The 16,242-nt window shown below is 36.3% G+C and overlaps 1 protein-coding gene across 25 annotated transcripts in view; it reads right to left on the bottom strand.

The window, feature by feature from the left end:
• The window catches only part of Adgrl3 (adhesion G protein-coupled receptor L3), a 748,011-nt gene that overhangs the window by 664,419 nt on the left and 67,350 nt on the right, over positions 1 to 16,242 (bottom strand). The window contains exon 1 of one of the 25 annotated variants that reach the window (XM_040747270.1): positions 14,995 to 15,016. The exons of the other annotated variants lie outside the window; for them this stretch is intronic. The gene's annotated coding sequence lies outside the window, so the exon portion shown is untranslated. Of the gene's footprint in view, positions 1 to 14,994; positions 15,017 to 16,242 lie in introns of those variants that run through there. 25 annotated transcript variants of the gene reach the window in all.

Below are 16,242 nucleotides of genomic sequence, written 5' to 3'. Positions count from 1 at the left end.
TATACTTATTTTACAGTTACTTAAAATTACATATAAACATAAACACATATACTTGCATATATATACATATATACATACACTCATACATACACACATATATTATATATTTGAAGATAAACTTCTTGCTGTGACAATGTTTCTCCCCCAAACTACAAACTGTCTAACAAAACTTTCAGTATCAGGCACAGGAAACTTCCTTTACAGTTGTTAGTAAGGGAATCCAAGAGACTGTCAAAACAATACAGGCTATTGATGTTGCCTTTGGTTGCCTTCCAAAAGAGGAAAGTAAGACCCTGGTGATGAAGAAACCACACACTTTAGACACTAAATTGGAGGACGTGATCTGGATCTGACCTAGAAGTTGCTTTTGGAGGACTGCTCATACAGTATTTAAATCACATATGCAAGCTGCTAAGGGATAAAAAGGAGTCAATAGTCCTATCCCAATGTAAGGCCTATGAACCACAACAATGACCAGAATGCAAAGATACCCTGAAAGGTGCAATATTATACTTATATTCTGGGGGTAACCAACCAATTCCTATTTGGATTTCAGACCTATTAAAGGAGGAGGAAATTTGTGCCTGGTACTGGAAACTTAGCCAACTACTTACAAATGGTGAGGCCATGGACTCTTGCAGAACCCACTACTTTCATTTTCCTAAACTAGGAAAATTTCTGCCTGCATCCTAAATACTTACCAGTACAGCCAGGTGCAAATGCAGACTTCATCCTTTATTAAAGGGTATTTGTAGGGGACAGATACCATTGCAGAAAGCCACAACTAGTTAGAATACAGACAACAGCTATGGCTGAGGGTGCCCAGTCCCAGTAAAAAATATTTACAACACACACCTATACTTAAGGCTCAGGAAATAACTTGGAAGAGAGAATAGAAAAGACTGTAAGAGCCAGAGGGCTAAGAGGACTGTTGTGAGATAAGTCTCTTATCAAAACAAAACAACAAAACCAAAACAAACGAAATGCTTAGTTCCAAAGGAAAACTATCTCTAGCCATTAATTATTTGATTACCAAAATCAGTTTGTCAAGCAACAATGAATCAGTGAACTGCCAAGTACCACTCACCTGTGCTAGGGTCCCAATCTTTTAATATATGTTTTGGATTCTGTGATCAATGCTGAATCTCAATTATCTGAGAATTTTCTTTTTAACTTCCACCTGGAGTTTGAATTTGTATAACTTTAATCTAGTGCCTACAATAAATAGTTCTAGTCAACTTAAGATAGAGTGCATAAACATCAGAATTAAAAAATATTTACTATTTTAAATGTAAACTCTGCTGGGGTTTCTTTCATAAAACCACAAATTGCCCAAAAACTCAAACAAAAGTACCTCAAAAATATAAAATGCTGATAGCTATCAAGGACTTTTAAAAGGTCTACCAATCTAGTTTTCAAATCTCTGAAGCCAACTTCCCAAAGTACAACACATAACACACACAGAGAGAGATGATAGAAAATACATGATTGATAGATATAGATAGATGATGAACAGAAAATAGATAGGATATTTAAATGGCTATCAATCAATAACAAAACAGCCAAATGTGAATTTAAAGTGTACTATAAAAACCTTACTATACAGTTCTAAATTTGGTCTTGTGAAAGAAGCCATTAAACATTGTCCCCAAGTTTTTATTTCTGAAGATGGTTTAATGGAAAATGCTATAACCAAGGCTAGCACTTTAAGAAAAAATCCATACTCACATACCAGCATTCTTTACTGAAGACCAAAGAAGGCTAGTACTCATTTTCAACTTGACTGAACTAAGAATCTCCCATGAGCTGTACCTCTGGTGCTAGTATGAGGGTGTTTCCAGGGTGGCTGAACTGAACAGGGTAGATCCACCATGAATGTGGCAGAAATGTGTCCTGGGCTGAGTTCCCAGGCAGAATGAAAAGGAGAACACAATTGGAGTGTCCACATTCATTGCTCTCTGTTTCCTAACTGCAGGTGCAGTATGAGTAATTGCTTCATCAGCCACTCTGGCTAAGCTTCCCACAACATGATGGATGGCATACTCAAACACAGAGCCCAAATACGCCCTTCCTTCCTTAAGCTGCCATTGTCAGACATTTTGTCACAGCGTCATGAAAGTAACTAATACACTACCCATGAAGCATTTCATCTTCAAGACAGAGAATTGTCTAGCATATTGATGAATTAGAAGGGATAAATTATTTTTATTATTTATTATTTTATTATGAATTTCCTTATAAGTACAAAAATAACACTCATTGCATTTAAAGTTGGAATGACAAAATGAAAATTAGAACTAGGCAATCTAGAGGCTAGGAGACAAGTTCTTGACCTGTACAAAGAAACAAACTACACTAAAAAAGCATTCTAAACCTTCACTATATCTGCTGTTCTTATATAGTACAGCCAAATGAAAATATTTTATTTTCTCAAGTCAGTGTCACGGTTCTGGTTACCAACACCGCCCTATACAGAGAGGAGGAACACACAATCAACACACAGTTGGCTGGATTCAGACAGAGATCTACCAATTTATCTCACCTACTTTCTCCCGAATTCACTCCCATGGCCTTAAGGCATTCACAAGGACAAAAAGAAAAGAAATATCTAAGTCAGCAGGTTCAAAACTCCAACTCTTCCTCTGTTTGAAACACCTGTTTATCCACCTTAAGCTTCATCCAGGAGTTCAGTCCCCAAGCCCATTCTTAATTTACTATGAATTAACAATTTTTGCCCTAAGAAAATATAGCTGTCCTAGAGGAATTCAGCTCTGAAATATTCAATTCGTCATCATAGGATAGGGTCTTACATGAGAGATTTTACTCTTGAGACACCAAACAGAACTGAAATGTGCAGTCAGATTCAGAGCAAATGCCAGCTGGAAAATGAACAAGAAAGCAGCACCAATGGTAAAGTCCAACGTCTCCATTTGAGCATCCTAACTTTTTGGCTATTAGAACAACTCAGCTGGAGGTACTAAAATTTAAAAAATTCAACAGAAAAGAAACAGAAAGGCTGAGTGGTGGTGGCACACACGTTTGATCCCAGCACTTGAGTGGCAAAGGCATGTGGACCTCTGTGAGTTTGAGGCCAGCCTGGACTTCAGAGTGACAAGCTCCAAAGTTACAGAGACACCCAGTCTGGAAAACTAAAACCAAAAAAATTAAAAAAAGTATCACTAAACCTTATAATAAAGTAATATGTGCGATTTCTGATATATTTATGTATGTAGATATATGATTATCAACATCAGCATTTACTCAAAGTTGTAAATACAAATAAACTTTAATATTAATTGCGAGCTTACTGTATTTTCTTGTTCATGAATATATTTCAGTAAAAGTGCATGTTTTTAGTGCCACGTTTTTCTTGGTCTATACAAGACTATATTTTGTTTTTTAACAGATAAACACATCTAAGTTTTGCACCCACGACTTTAACTGCTACAAAGAATCCTAGTAGTGTATCTATTACAGAAGATGGAATTCTATCTTTTTCATTAGACACAGACGTTCTAAAATATGCAAATTCATTTGCGTTTCTATGGCTAATTGTCTGTTCCCTTTTAAAAAACTTCATGATACACTTGAAGTCATTAAACATTAATAGTTTTCAAATTTAGAAAGTGAATTTCCTTTGAAGTAATTTTCTCATGAAAAATCAATATCAGATAATAAAAAGCTTTTATTTTCTAAGGAAAATCTTAAATAAATAAACAGTATTTAACGTTCAATTTTTATCAGTAAATGCCTAAATAACATAGGATAGAAAGGCCACTGTAGCCAGGCATGGTGGCTAACCTCAACCCTCAGGAGGCTGGGACACAATGACCTTGAGCTGAAAACAAAACAGACAACACAGATGAATGGCAACCTGGTCTAAACAGTACGACCCTATTTCAGAAAAACAAAACACAAACAAAAACAATAAAGAGCACTCTCAACATAATAGATCTACGAAAACCTCTGTTACTTCCATCATGCTACCAAAAAAAGAAAGAAGAGAACTAAAATATTTCAAGTTCATTTGACAGAGACAAGAACTATTTGCATTTATTTTTCCCTATGAATATCAAGATCACAGACTAAATATAGCTAATTAGAGCACTCTTAATCCCCCAAATAGAGCCCGCAGTTCTCAAAATCTCCTCATTTGGATTAGTGCACGTGACAATGAAATATTAATCCCTTTCTTTACCCATGAAGTAGTTGGCACACACCTCTTCTTAACTTACAAAAAAGGAAAGTAGATCCAGGAGATAAAATGGCACAACCACAGTGCAACATACTTTATATTAATTTCCTCAGTCTGAGTGATTTTGCCACAATCCATGGGTGAGAGATAAGAGGATGCGGGACTGAAGAAAATTTTAAATTAAAAAAAAATAAAGTAGATCAATAAGTGAAAGAAAACTCATCAGTAGAAACATATAAGTTCTCAAACAGAGAAGTAAATCCATGAAAAAGTATGACAATCCAGCTACAGGTGACACTGTTACTCAAAAACCAACAAAATTAGACAGTCTTAGACATCACAAAATCCAACTTTACCAGATAGATGGAGATAGTATTAATATTTTAAGCATGATCTCAAACATTATCAGTTTAAAGATATTTTCCTCAACCAGATTTATAAATGAAAATCTCTGTTGCTCACTTGCATCAGATGATCAGTCAATGTCCTTTAAAAGAGATGAATGGAAAGGCAGCTGGGTGATATGAAAATTTCCATCTAATGGAAAGCACGCTAGTACTCAGAAATATAATGAATGGTTAGTTATGGGTACAGCAATTTAGTTGCACACAAGGAAAGAAAGTTTTGGTAGTGATACACTTGGCTTCAAAACAGAGTCCAAGCAGATGTAAACTATAATGCATCTGCCCCAAAGCTTAAATACAGTGTCCATTATCACATAATGTAATATTCTTCCTAAAACCAGTCTAGACAGAAACAATCTGCTGAAGTCTGAAATATTTTTCTTTTATGATTATGAACAGACACAGAACAACGACATACTTAAAGCATTAAATTATATCCACACGAAGATTTTATTTCTAAAGGGGTTTCATTCTCTGTGAATTAAAAGTTGGCATGTCTACATGCAAAACTACAAAATTCACAGCATGATCTTTACTGTACCTGACTCCTATCTTCTCTCTTTTATGTATGTACTCAAAGGATTTTAAAAAATTGTACTGAAGTGTTTCTTTCTCATTGAAAATACTGCTGCAATGATTCCTGAGACATTTGTAATTTAATGTCATGTTCCTTATTTGAAACAGTAAAGACTACCAGAAATACCATAAGAAATGTCTTACTGCTCTTCGAAAACTAAAATTCAATTTGCTACTAGCTTATTAATTATCTTTGTTTAGGGCTCCTGGGATTTAATCTGAAGGGAAAATTCCCCTGAGAAGAGAGAGGCAGAAGGAGAGGGAAAGAGAGAGAGATGGGGGGGGTTGGAATTTTATACCTTAGCTGCATGGTGGAGAACAAAAAAAAAGGCAGATAAAAATACCTTCTTTCAGAATATTAACATGATTCATGCCATAACTATACACAGCCAAACCCAGTTATAACAGTTTTAAAAATGAAAGAATCAGACATGTCATAGATGATTTTAAGTACTGTACCCAGATCCAGAGGAAACATCATCTTATTTGATAAAACTTCTTAGGAGCCCCATCAACTAATAACTACTAAGTCACAAAGTCTTACAACTGAAAATTATCCAGTCGTTCTATATTCTTGGATCTCTTCACTCATGGGGTTAGCATATTGCTTTGGCTTCCACAGGATAGAGGATCTGCATTCTCCTCAAGTACCCATCCACTGGCAGTGTTTACATTGCCTGGCTTAACATAAACAGTAGTGTCATTAATTTTGGTAATCTATTGAAGGCTATAGATCACATGGAACATTTTGACATCTGTTAATTTATTTAATCCTCACAGCAGTATTTTTTATTCAAAGGATAGATATCATCACGTCAATTTTACAAATGAGAGTTTTGGAACAGCATAGCTGGCAAGGTGTGACTCTGGGGCGGGATATGACATCTCGAGACTCCAACTTTGGCATTCTTACCACTACATCCCTGAAATGACAGTCAGCTTAATGACAACACATGCAGTGATGGAAAATTATTTAAGCTTTATCCAAAGGGGGGGTGGGGGAAGGTTACTTAAGTATATACTTATGCAATGAATAAATAAAGCAACTAGGGTGGAAGGGAGAACAGAAATAATGGTTGTTTATGTCTGTTTGTGCCATGCACTATGCCATGCAATTTGTATGCTATGTGCCTTTATCAAGTCCAAGCAGTCTCAGAAATTCACTGTGTCCTTCAACAGTTTTAACTGTTCTAAAGCTCAGTTAAATGGCTGTGGCCCTTGGAATTGTCAAGGTTACATTATTCAAAAATATAAATGACTTAATTGTCCAAAAAAAATCATGCATCCACTCTATGGCAAAATCAGAATGTGAACTCAGGTGACTGCTCCTAAAATGATTATTGTAAATATGATGTGTAAATTATAAACTCCACCCATAATTACCAAAAAACTGAAAAGATACACTTCCTAAAAGTAGTGCAGAGTTTTTTAAATAAATGAATAGTACTTGAGAATTTATTTCCTAATAACTGTGTAAATAAATAAAAATTTAAACTTATTTATAATCCAAAGCTTCCTATTTCTCTTACAATTATACATTGTTTGATTCTCACACTAGAATCTCTTGAGGTAAAATTCGTATTTCTTAAAAGATCACCCGTAGATGTCATCAATGCCTAAGATTCATGGTTAAAATTAAAATGGTTAACTTTTTATAGTTAAGATGAAAAAATAATTAAAATTCAGACTTTCCTAAATTTTAACTGTCTTTGTATTAATAAATGCCCCTACTTTCAAGAAATGGCAAGACTTTATACTGAGGAAACCAGGTATTCTACACAAGATGAAGCTTGGTTATGTATTCGTGCCTAGGTTGACTAACATGAATCATAAATAAAGAGCTGGGGTTCTAAAATTCATAATACAAGGTGCTCTCTTATGTAGATCTGTCACAATTCTAACTACAGAACCAAGCACTGTGCAACCCAGAAAGAGAATAAAAGATAAATATCATCGAAACCTGTAATTCAATGCCTAACAGGAATTTGATAACTCCATACAGGGCAGAATCTGATGATAGTGATTTAAATTTGAAGGAGGTAAACACATAACAAATGGAAAGAAAGCACCCCTTCTGGGAGTGTTATACGGACAAATGTAAGAAGTTGTACAATCAGCTTGAAAATGTCTAGTCTTACGAATGATGTGCCTGTAATGAGCTTTGTCTGGGAAGCTCTTGAGTTTAGCTATGATGTGAAAGAGCCCTCTTCATTGAGGATGTCAATACAAATGCTGAGAAAGGCAAAATAAAATATACTCCTTTCTCCACAGCAGCATAACTTCTATTTAAATGGATTGGTTTTCAGACTAGGATAATCTACTGTCCAACACTCTCTGTCCCAGGGAAATACTTCTCATTTTACTTCTCCTGCAGCTTTTCACTGGCACACCACAGTATCAACTCCAGAGCCTATTCACTGTCTTTTCCTAGATGTCTGTCTCCAGCCTTCAGAATAGTCTCAGATCTTCTGCTTGGACAACTAATGATAAAAAGTTGAGTCAGAAATGCCTACTTATTTAATCCTTATTTGGTTTTCTACTTTGACTTTTAAGGCAATAAATAGATTCAACAAGATTTCCCCTTAGGCCAACAGACATCACTTTTGTTTTAGATAAAAAGTAACTAAGTGCTCAATCTTGAACTGTCTAGACAGTGTTCCCACTCATGGGACTACAGGGACCAGGTAGGTTATATAAATAAGTCAAGTGTGTAGAGTAGAAAAAAAAACGGGAAGTGGTGACATAGACGGTAAATTAAAACATGCATGCTTCTTCAGAAATAGTCAATTTCAGATGTTCAAGGAACACAGAAATACAGTAGGATACTGAGAATATGAGTAAAAAAGAGAGCAAGAGATGCAGTGTTTACTTTCAGTTGTTGTGTGTACAACACAGCCTAGTCAAAATGAACGTCCTGATCAATATGATACATACAGCCTACTAAAATAATAGCAGACAGTATTCAGCCCCCACCCCAATCACATACCTTGGGAGACTTCCTTACCGCTGGAAGACAGCTTTTTGTTGTTGTTAAGTAATTGAAATGTATTATGACAGTCACTATTCAAATTTGATATATGTAGAACTCTTTCCTTCAAATAAGCTCCCATTGGGAAGGAGGACAAAGATGCTCTGGTGGTATAAGGGAATGCAACACAGTTATATAAATAGCACAGACAGCAATTCCTCTAATAAAGAATGGTCACCCCAAATGTGTGAGAGAAAATAAGTTGGGGAGACAGAACACATTTTTACTCATCCCAGACAAGGAGCCAATGACAGACCATATTAATGATACCTCCAAAGTCCAACTTGTTGAGTCATGAGTTTTACTGGCATTAATACATCAGAAAAGCTGGGAACCTAGAGCACAGTGAACAGCCTGCTGGAAGGTCAACACACTGGAGAGTGTTCTACTCAACTGACACTGTTGGTCTAAACCTTGTCCACACATCTGGGCTTGTTTCTGCTTTCTTCCAGGACATTGATCTGCTCTTGGAGTCTTTTTTGCAGCTTGGCTTGCCTGAGATTGGCTTTCAGCTTTTATTGCAGATTGGGGACTAGTGAATCTGGTCAGCTTCAGGGACTTCCTGAAGCTATTTTGTTTGCCTTTGGGCTTAAAGTCCTTACTATTGGATGGAATGCTTCAACCCCAAAGAAAACTGTTACACAAAACCTGCTTGGTTGCAAGGGCAACGGGTCAGAGTAGCACATCCTGTCTATCCACTGAAGGAAGTCTAAGGACAAAAATGCTGTTTATTTGACTACCTAACAAAACAACAGAAAGTGCAGAAAAATGAACAGTGACTTCCTAAAAGTCACAAAGTAGTTAGTAGCCATTCCAGAAACAAATCTGTATGTGCTGTTCATGTGGGAGGGGTGCACATATGTACCAGGGTTCACATGTTTAACTATGCAAGCTCAGGACACCCTCAAGTGGCATTCCTAAGGTACAATCCACATGTTTTTTTGAGATAGGATGGGTCTATCCCACAGGTCTGTAACTCACTAACCAGGTGGTCTAAGGAATCCACTTGTCTGCAAACCCACCCACTCTATCCCTGACCCATCCACTCCCACCTCAATGTTAGGATGAAAAAGGAGAGCCCAGCATCCCAGTTTTATTAAGTGGGTTGTGAGGACCAAATTTAGGTCCTCATTCTGGCAAGGCAGTACTTCATGGACCAAACTTATCTTTCCAGCTTCAGAATCTTAAAAAATTTCTCCTAGTGTTTAGTTTCAGGCCAACATACTGGTCAATAAGCAAGCCAACCAATGCATACAGAAGACACGCTGTGAACATTAAATATGTTGTTGCTAAATCGTATGGCAAAGAGAGTTAGTTATTCAGCACAGTTTCTAAAGCAATCTGGGCTAGTAATGATGGCTCTAAGTTGCTGAGCACAGCACAGAGACCAGCTCTTTTGGAAATTCTGTGTCGTAAGAACATGAATGCTTTCAACATGGAGCCAACATAGTTTAAAGCTCACAGAGCAGCAGTCTTCGCTTTTTGTCTTCCACTAATGAGAAACAATTTGGAACTAACCCCTTATATGCATACTGGGAATGGCAGTCTCACCCATGGTTTATAATATAATATTAACATTCATCACTTTGATATTTCCTCATTAAACTCTCAGATGTTCATAATGATGAAAAGTAGAAAAAGCTCCCCATGTCAGGATTCTGTTGTCAAATATTTCCCAGGTTTCCATACTTGAACTCATATTTTCCTTGTCAAATACACTAAGCATCTTGCACCTTCATCTTCTACAGTGGCTAACCATACACTCCAAGTCTTCTCAACCCTGCTCATTTAAGATACTGCAGGGAGATTCACTGTTTAATGAAAAAGGTCACCCTAGCTTCTTTTGTTGTAACTGGGATGAAGAAGACAATAGGCTATTTGTTGAAAAGGAATTTTTACTGCTAATTACTATGCTCATTTGTCTTACAAGGTCAGACGATACCATGGAAAGAAGAATCTGTAAAATATGTACCAAGATATAGATTAGAAACAAACTATAAATGAGGATTGCATTGAAAATTACTCTGAGGGAGGGCAAATATGGTTAACAGTAAAAGCACCAGTTAGCAATTTTTAATGTTTTTATTATGGGCAGCGTTGGTAATTGAAGCCATCCTCTTCTTGTTAGAGGTCACATGTTAGAGGGTGGAGCATGGAATGTAAACCAATTTTTATCGCAAATTTTATAAAACTGCACATGCATTTTCTAATGCCACCTTTCTTTTCCTTTTGTCTTTTAATACTGGGCAAGGAAAAGATGATAGCAATTCAGTGCCACACACTTCACCACCTGCCCTCCCCATAAAAGTGGATTTCTCAGCAAGTTCCCACCTCTGTACTACTGCAGAAAGGGCTGGGGGGTCAGATATATCTAGACCACGGGCAACTCTGTATCTGATGCTCACTCAGAGACCAGATTTCCCCCAAACCCAGTACAAATATCGGAGCAGTGGCTCGCTTCTGCCATCTGGGAAAAGAGCTTCCATTGCATAATTTCCTCCAAATAGCATCCGTGGGAAAGAGGGCTTCAGAGGAACAACAACGGTTCTACTTAAATATTTATTTTCTGTGGCAAAACCATTTAAATTCCACAGCAGTGAACTAAAATCTTGTCTTGAGTGGATCAACATGTGTACTTACTCTCTGTCAGCAACAACAGTAGCAAAGAAAATAAGGAGTGCTAACATTTAGCATTTATCTGTATGTTCTCATACAATCTCTAGAATATTTCTCAGAGCACTTCATTCTCATTCACTTACAGATGAGGACACTGAGATATAGATTGTGCAAATGAGACACTGGAAAATTCATGTACCCAATCTGTAATCCACATTACTACATACTGTCCCATTCGAGAGAACCACCTAGGATTTTGAAGCAGATTTCATGTTTCTTCAAATTAGTATCTAGGCAAAATATATGCATCACAGAAACCTGAACACTTTAATAGGATATGATCCTACGAAATCTCAGTTAATTTTACTTTAACTAAGTTTTTTTTCTTGAAAATATCAAAGTAATTGAAGGTGAGATGATGTGAATAAGGCGAATGTAAATGGAGTGTTTGGTAGTGAAACGGCCCTGCCCTTGTAGGATCATGTGTTCCCTTTTGATAGAGTCTGTGGGTTTTGGAGGGGGTTATTCCCAATTTTAACAAGGGTGCTAACAGGGTTTATGGACTGTGAGCTAACAGCTTGCCACTGAAACTCTCTACTTCCTGAATGAAGCTTTTGTAGAGCCAATCACTTCAGGTTTCTGATCTGCAAGCCATTCTCAATGTAAAGCCTTTTCAGCCAACATGAGCTACAACAGTTTCCCCAACTGTGATCTAAATCAACTCTGTCATGTGTTGTGAGAACTCATTCAGCCAAAAGTCTTTAAGGTACCAGCCCCTTCAGGGAGGGGTCTCAGGTGCTACTCTGAGGAAGCTCTCCAGGGTGGTGGTCTGAGACTTGCATCCCAGCATCCTTTGTCTCCAGGGGCAGAAGACCACAGCAGCTCTTTACCTTCACTGTGTAAATACTCTCCAAATAAATACCTGTTATTCTTTTATTCGGGCATTCGTGGATTTCATTAATCCACCCTCAGTCATGAACACCCATCTTTTAAGTATTTTATCATACTTGAGATAAGCAAACAATACAATAGCCAGGTATTCAAAACAGAGCTTTCAATTCTAAATAAAATTTCCGTCAAGGCAACAACAAAGTTAGTATTGACTTACATTTATCTCAAAATGTACACTCCTTATAGAGAATTATATCCAATCCTGTCTATGTAATTTTAGAGTAAGGCATTACTTATTAATAAAAACCACAACTGTGGATTTATTTTTTGTCATTTGAAATGACAAAAATAAATTCTGTTACATAATTTTCTTTATATAGACTTTAGGGCATACATAGATACAAGGATTTGTGTAATAAGTGATACGATTTTAACTTACAAGTTCTTTAATTTCACTTAAAATGTGAGGTATTGATTTCCTTCTTTTCTAATTACGACATCTGAACATACTGTTTTTTTTCCATTAAAAAATTCAGTTTGATACTAAATTCCAAATACAAACACATTAAATTTTAAACTCACAATCACAAACCCTACCTTAAAAAATAGCCCTTTAGAAATACTCCTTTAAATGAGTTAATTAGAATAGTTGGCAACATAAAATATTTTAGTGTCCTATAATTTTTTCATATCTTATGAGAAACCAAGTATTTTGTGTAATTCCCAGTATTACACAATCACAAACACATACACACACACACAACACACACATTGACTTTATTCTTTGGAAATTTCATACAGTATATTTTTATCATAATTTTTCTCAAACCCAACCCTTCCCCATCCTTTCGTTACTACCAACTCCTCATGTTCTTTCTTTCTCTTAAAAAAAAGAAGACAAAGAAAGGAGAGACATGGAGTCCTTTTTCTGTTGACAAACTACTGCTAAGAATGGGACTTGTCTTGGTGTATCCTTGACTCCACTGAAGAAAACTGATTTCCAGCAGCTGTCATTCGCATGGAACTGTGAACTCAATAAGTATCAAGCATTAAACAAACAACACATTTCTACTTGCAATTAAATTTAATATGTTTGTAAAGTTTGCTTGTTGACACTTTGCATCACAAAAATGCACAGCATGGCTGTAAAGCTGGATGTTCCTATCTCTGGTTCACCCATTCTTTTTCTGATGACACTGATGTTCCTAAATAGGAATCCCTTCCCATTTCTAGCTAATGAGAACACTAAGGAATTTTGTGACAGATGAAAAAAATTTCTGTCTCTTCTAGTGATGAATTATAGCTCTCTGTACCAGTTCTGAGGAAGCTCACGTTAATTTTGGAAGGGCCTCGAATCCTACTTCTCTGATCATCACAGTGAAAACAAGCCAACAAAACAAATCAGCAAAAAACAAACAAACAAAACAAAGAACAGGAAATCAGTGCATAATCTGCACGTGTTTAACATCTCTGGAATGTTGGGAGTTATGAGATCCAAAGAACTGCTCCCCTGTCGACTTCAACTACTATCTATGGTTGTTGTTAGATGCTGCATTAGGTGTTATCAAAGACTACTTCACATGGACATACCACAGTATACAATTTATTCTGTATTTTTCCAGTGATTTTAAAACTAAAAGATTTAGGAATCCTAATACTGTTATTCTACACTAGAAGAACCCTAGGGTAGTTACACAGTCAATACCATTGCAAAATATCACGTGAGGTTAATTTTTTTTAGAATATAATAACATTCAATTCCATCCAAAGTGGAAGAGCTATGCCTTAGACAGATCTAATTGTGAAGAGAAGAGGTGCAGATATTCACAATCTTATTTTAGCTTCTTGGTCACAAGTCATTTGTGTTTTTTTCTGACAAGAACTCTGAAGACCTGGATTGTACTTTTATTTCTACATCAGGTAGGTCTCCTTGCTGATTTAACAAGATACAAAATACCATTCTAAAACACATTTTTAAGATATAAAAGTCAATCAGGAATTACCATCAATTACTGTTCTCTTCTTTGGTGTATAATCAGGTATGCTTTCTATGGAATGTGTGTGTCACATGAATAAATAATTTTCTAAATGTCTGATGTTAAAAAAATTGTAAACTAGGTGTTTTTCATGTTTTCCAAAATAGTACTACACATTTCTTCTTCTTCTTCTTCTTCTTCTTCTTCTTCTTCTTCTTCTTCTTCTTCTTCTTCTTCTTCTTCTTCTTCTTCTTCTTCTTCTTCTTCTGCTTCTTCTCCTCCTCCTCCTCCTCCTCATCCTCCTCCTCCTCCTCCTCCTCCTCCTCCTCCTCCTCCTCCTATTCCTCCTCCCGCTCTTCTTTTTTTCTTCCTTTTCTTCTTCTTTCAGCACTGCTACTTGAACCTAGGGTCTCACATTAACTAGACAAGAGCTTTAGCAGTAAGCTCCAGGCCTAGCCCTTTGACGGGACAAGAGGCAATGATTGAAATAATGAAGAACTCATAAGAAGAAAACCAGGTGCTTGGGGCAAGGTAAGCACCGGTCTCTAGTTCCTAAGGGAATGCTTGCTTAGTTACTGCATCCACTTCCATAAAAGGCAGATGTGAGGGCACTTTCCATTAGTTCACTGCACTTACATCTGCTCTGCCTTTGACAACAATAGCATAAGCACACTTGATAGTATTAATTTCCTGACAGTGACTGCATTTACTTCTGCATCTTACATCTTTTCCCTCTAATGAAGTCTGAAGTGCCATAGTCACTCCTAATATGCTTAGAACCTTGTGATTAGATACATCTGCACCTCTAGGAACGTCTGATTTCAAGTAAACAGTTTATTAACTGTACAAATATTATTAATGTGTTTGAGATGTTTGTGTTCCTCACAGTAGTATTCTCAAAGTATCTTAGCCTCTATAGAACACAATTATTCCAGCAACAATATCCTGAATTGGAACACTTAATTTTTCTTTCCCCAAAACACAAAAGTAGACAGTGTCCTTGTACTCACAAGTGTACAGTCCTACATTTAGCCTTGAGAGTTCTAACTCTTATTTCTGGATCTCCAACATATAACCTTTATACATTACAACCTTTAAAATAATTGGACTTTTTGTATTTTTATTTTTTTCAAATTACACAGTTCTAAATAGCTTGTCTTATGGTAATGCCTAAGTAAATTAAGACTTGAAAGTGAATCTGCTTACGTAAACAAATTTGAAACAGTGGTTATTTTTTATGCCTGAACAGTCTCTCTGGTAAGGCATTTTGAAAGGAAAACTAGAAGTTGGAAGAACAGGTTTTCCTACCATCAGTTTGATGTGTGACTTTGGACATACCACTTAATTTTTCTTTGTCTCAGATTCTTCATCTGTTAAACAAGAGAGAAAATTAAATGATTTATAAAGGTTAATGTCACCTTTCAAATCTACCATGTAATTCAAATCTTTAATTCACATGAATTAAAGAGGCGAGTTCAAAAATCATCTTTAAGATTCAACGTGATGGTTCCTGTAAGTTTTTGCTGGAAGCGGGGCAGGGCCTTGCATCTTGGTTTAATTTTTAAAAAATAGCTCTAACTAAATCTAGAGCTAGTTGGATCTGACAGCTTCTTCTGCAGATGACATTAGTACTTGAAGCAAGCATTAGGCCATATTTGGAAGGCATCTGAAGCAGCAAAGTAGATTTTATTATGGCTTTATTTAATACCCTGCTTCAGGAAAATCCCAAATCAGTTCCATTAAATTTGAACACAGACACATTTAAAACTTGGCAAAGGTGATAATTAAGAATGATCGTTTGACTACCTATCTGGTACAGTCTGCAAAGTTCCATGACAAGATTTAACCTATTCAACCCTGAAACGAATGGGTCCAAGAACATGTGGTCGAATGTCTCAAAATGAGAATCAGATTATTCTCTGTCTCTTTTGAAAGTCTCTTCTTTAAAAAAAAAGAGAAAGAGAAGAAAAAACAAAGGTACATACAAGAGAAGAAGGAGGATATGCAGTGCTACCAACAATGCATGTATTACTGCAGATGAGAACAGAACGTCTGAATTTCCACTACACCTTGATGCTCTAATTAAAAATTACACATACAACAGATACTTTCCAGTTGCCAGCCCAAAGTTTGTAATGAACAGAGAGACTTACTGCATAGTCTCTTATCATTGTAGCTCCCTCTGGGACAAAAATATCGATCTCTTTCATTGAATAAATACTAAAGTAACAACAAGAATCCATTATGTCTGACCTAACAAGAATTTTTAATTGAACAAGATACTGTCTGGATGCTCAAGGAAGAGTGGATACATTATCACTTTCCATTCTCTCCTTAAAGCTCTAAGTTTAAAGGGCAAATGGTGAATGAATTAAGAAAATTACCCATTTTCAGAAGCACTCTCAAAATACATCCTACTGACTGAAAACAAAGTACTTTTATCTTCCCCCCAGATTTGATCATTTATTTTCCATAGTTTAAAAGCAATGAAGAGCTTTGCCAGCAACTGGGTATTAAATAAATTTTGCATACAACATTAATAGGAGAAATGATGAT

The sequence above is a fragment of the Mesocricetus auratus genome, unplaced genomic scaffold (assembly GCF_017639785.1).
Source record: "Mesocricetus auratus isolate SY011 unplaced genomic scaffold, BCM_Maur_2.0 Super-Scaffold_100006, whole genome shotgun sequence".
Lineage (NCBI taxonomy): Eukaryota > Metazoa > Chordata > Mammalia > Rodentia > Cricetidae > Mesocricetus > Mesocricetus auratus.
This window is presented reverse-complemented; position numbering and strand designations above follow the sequence as displayed.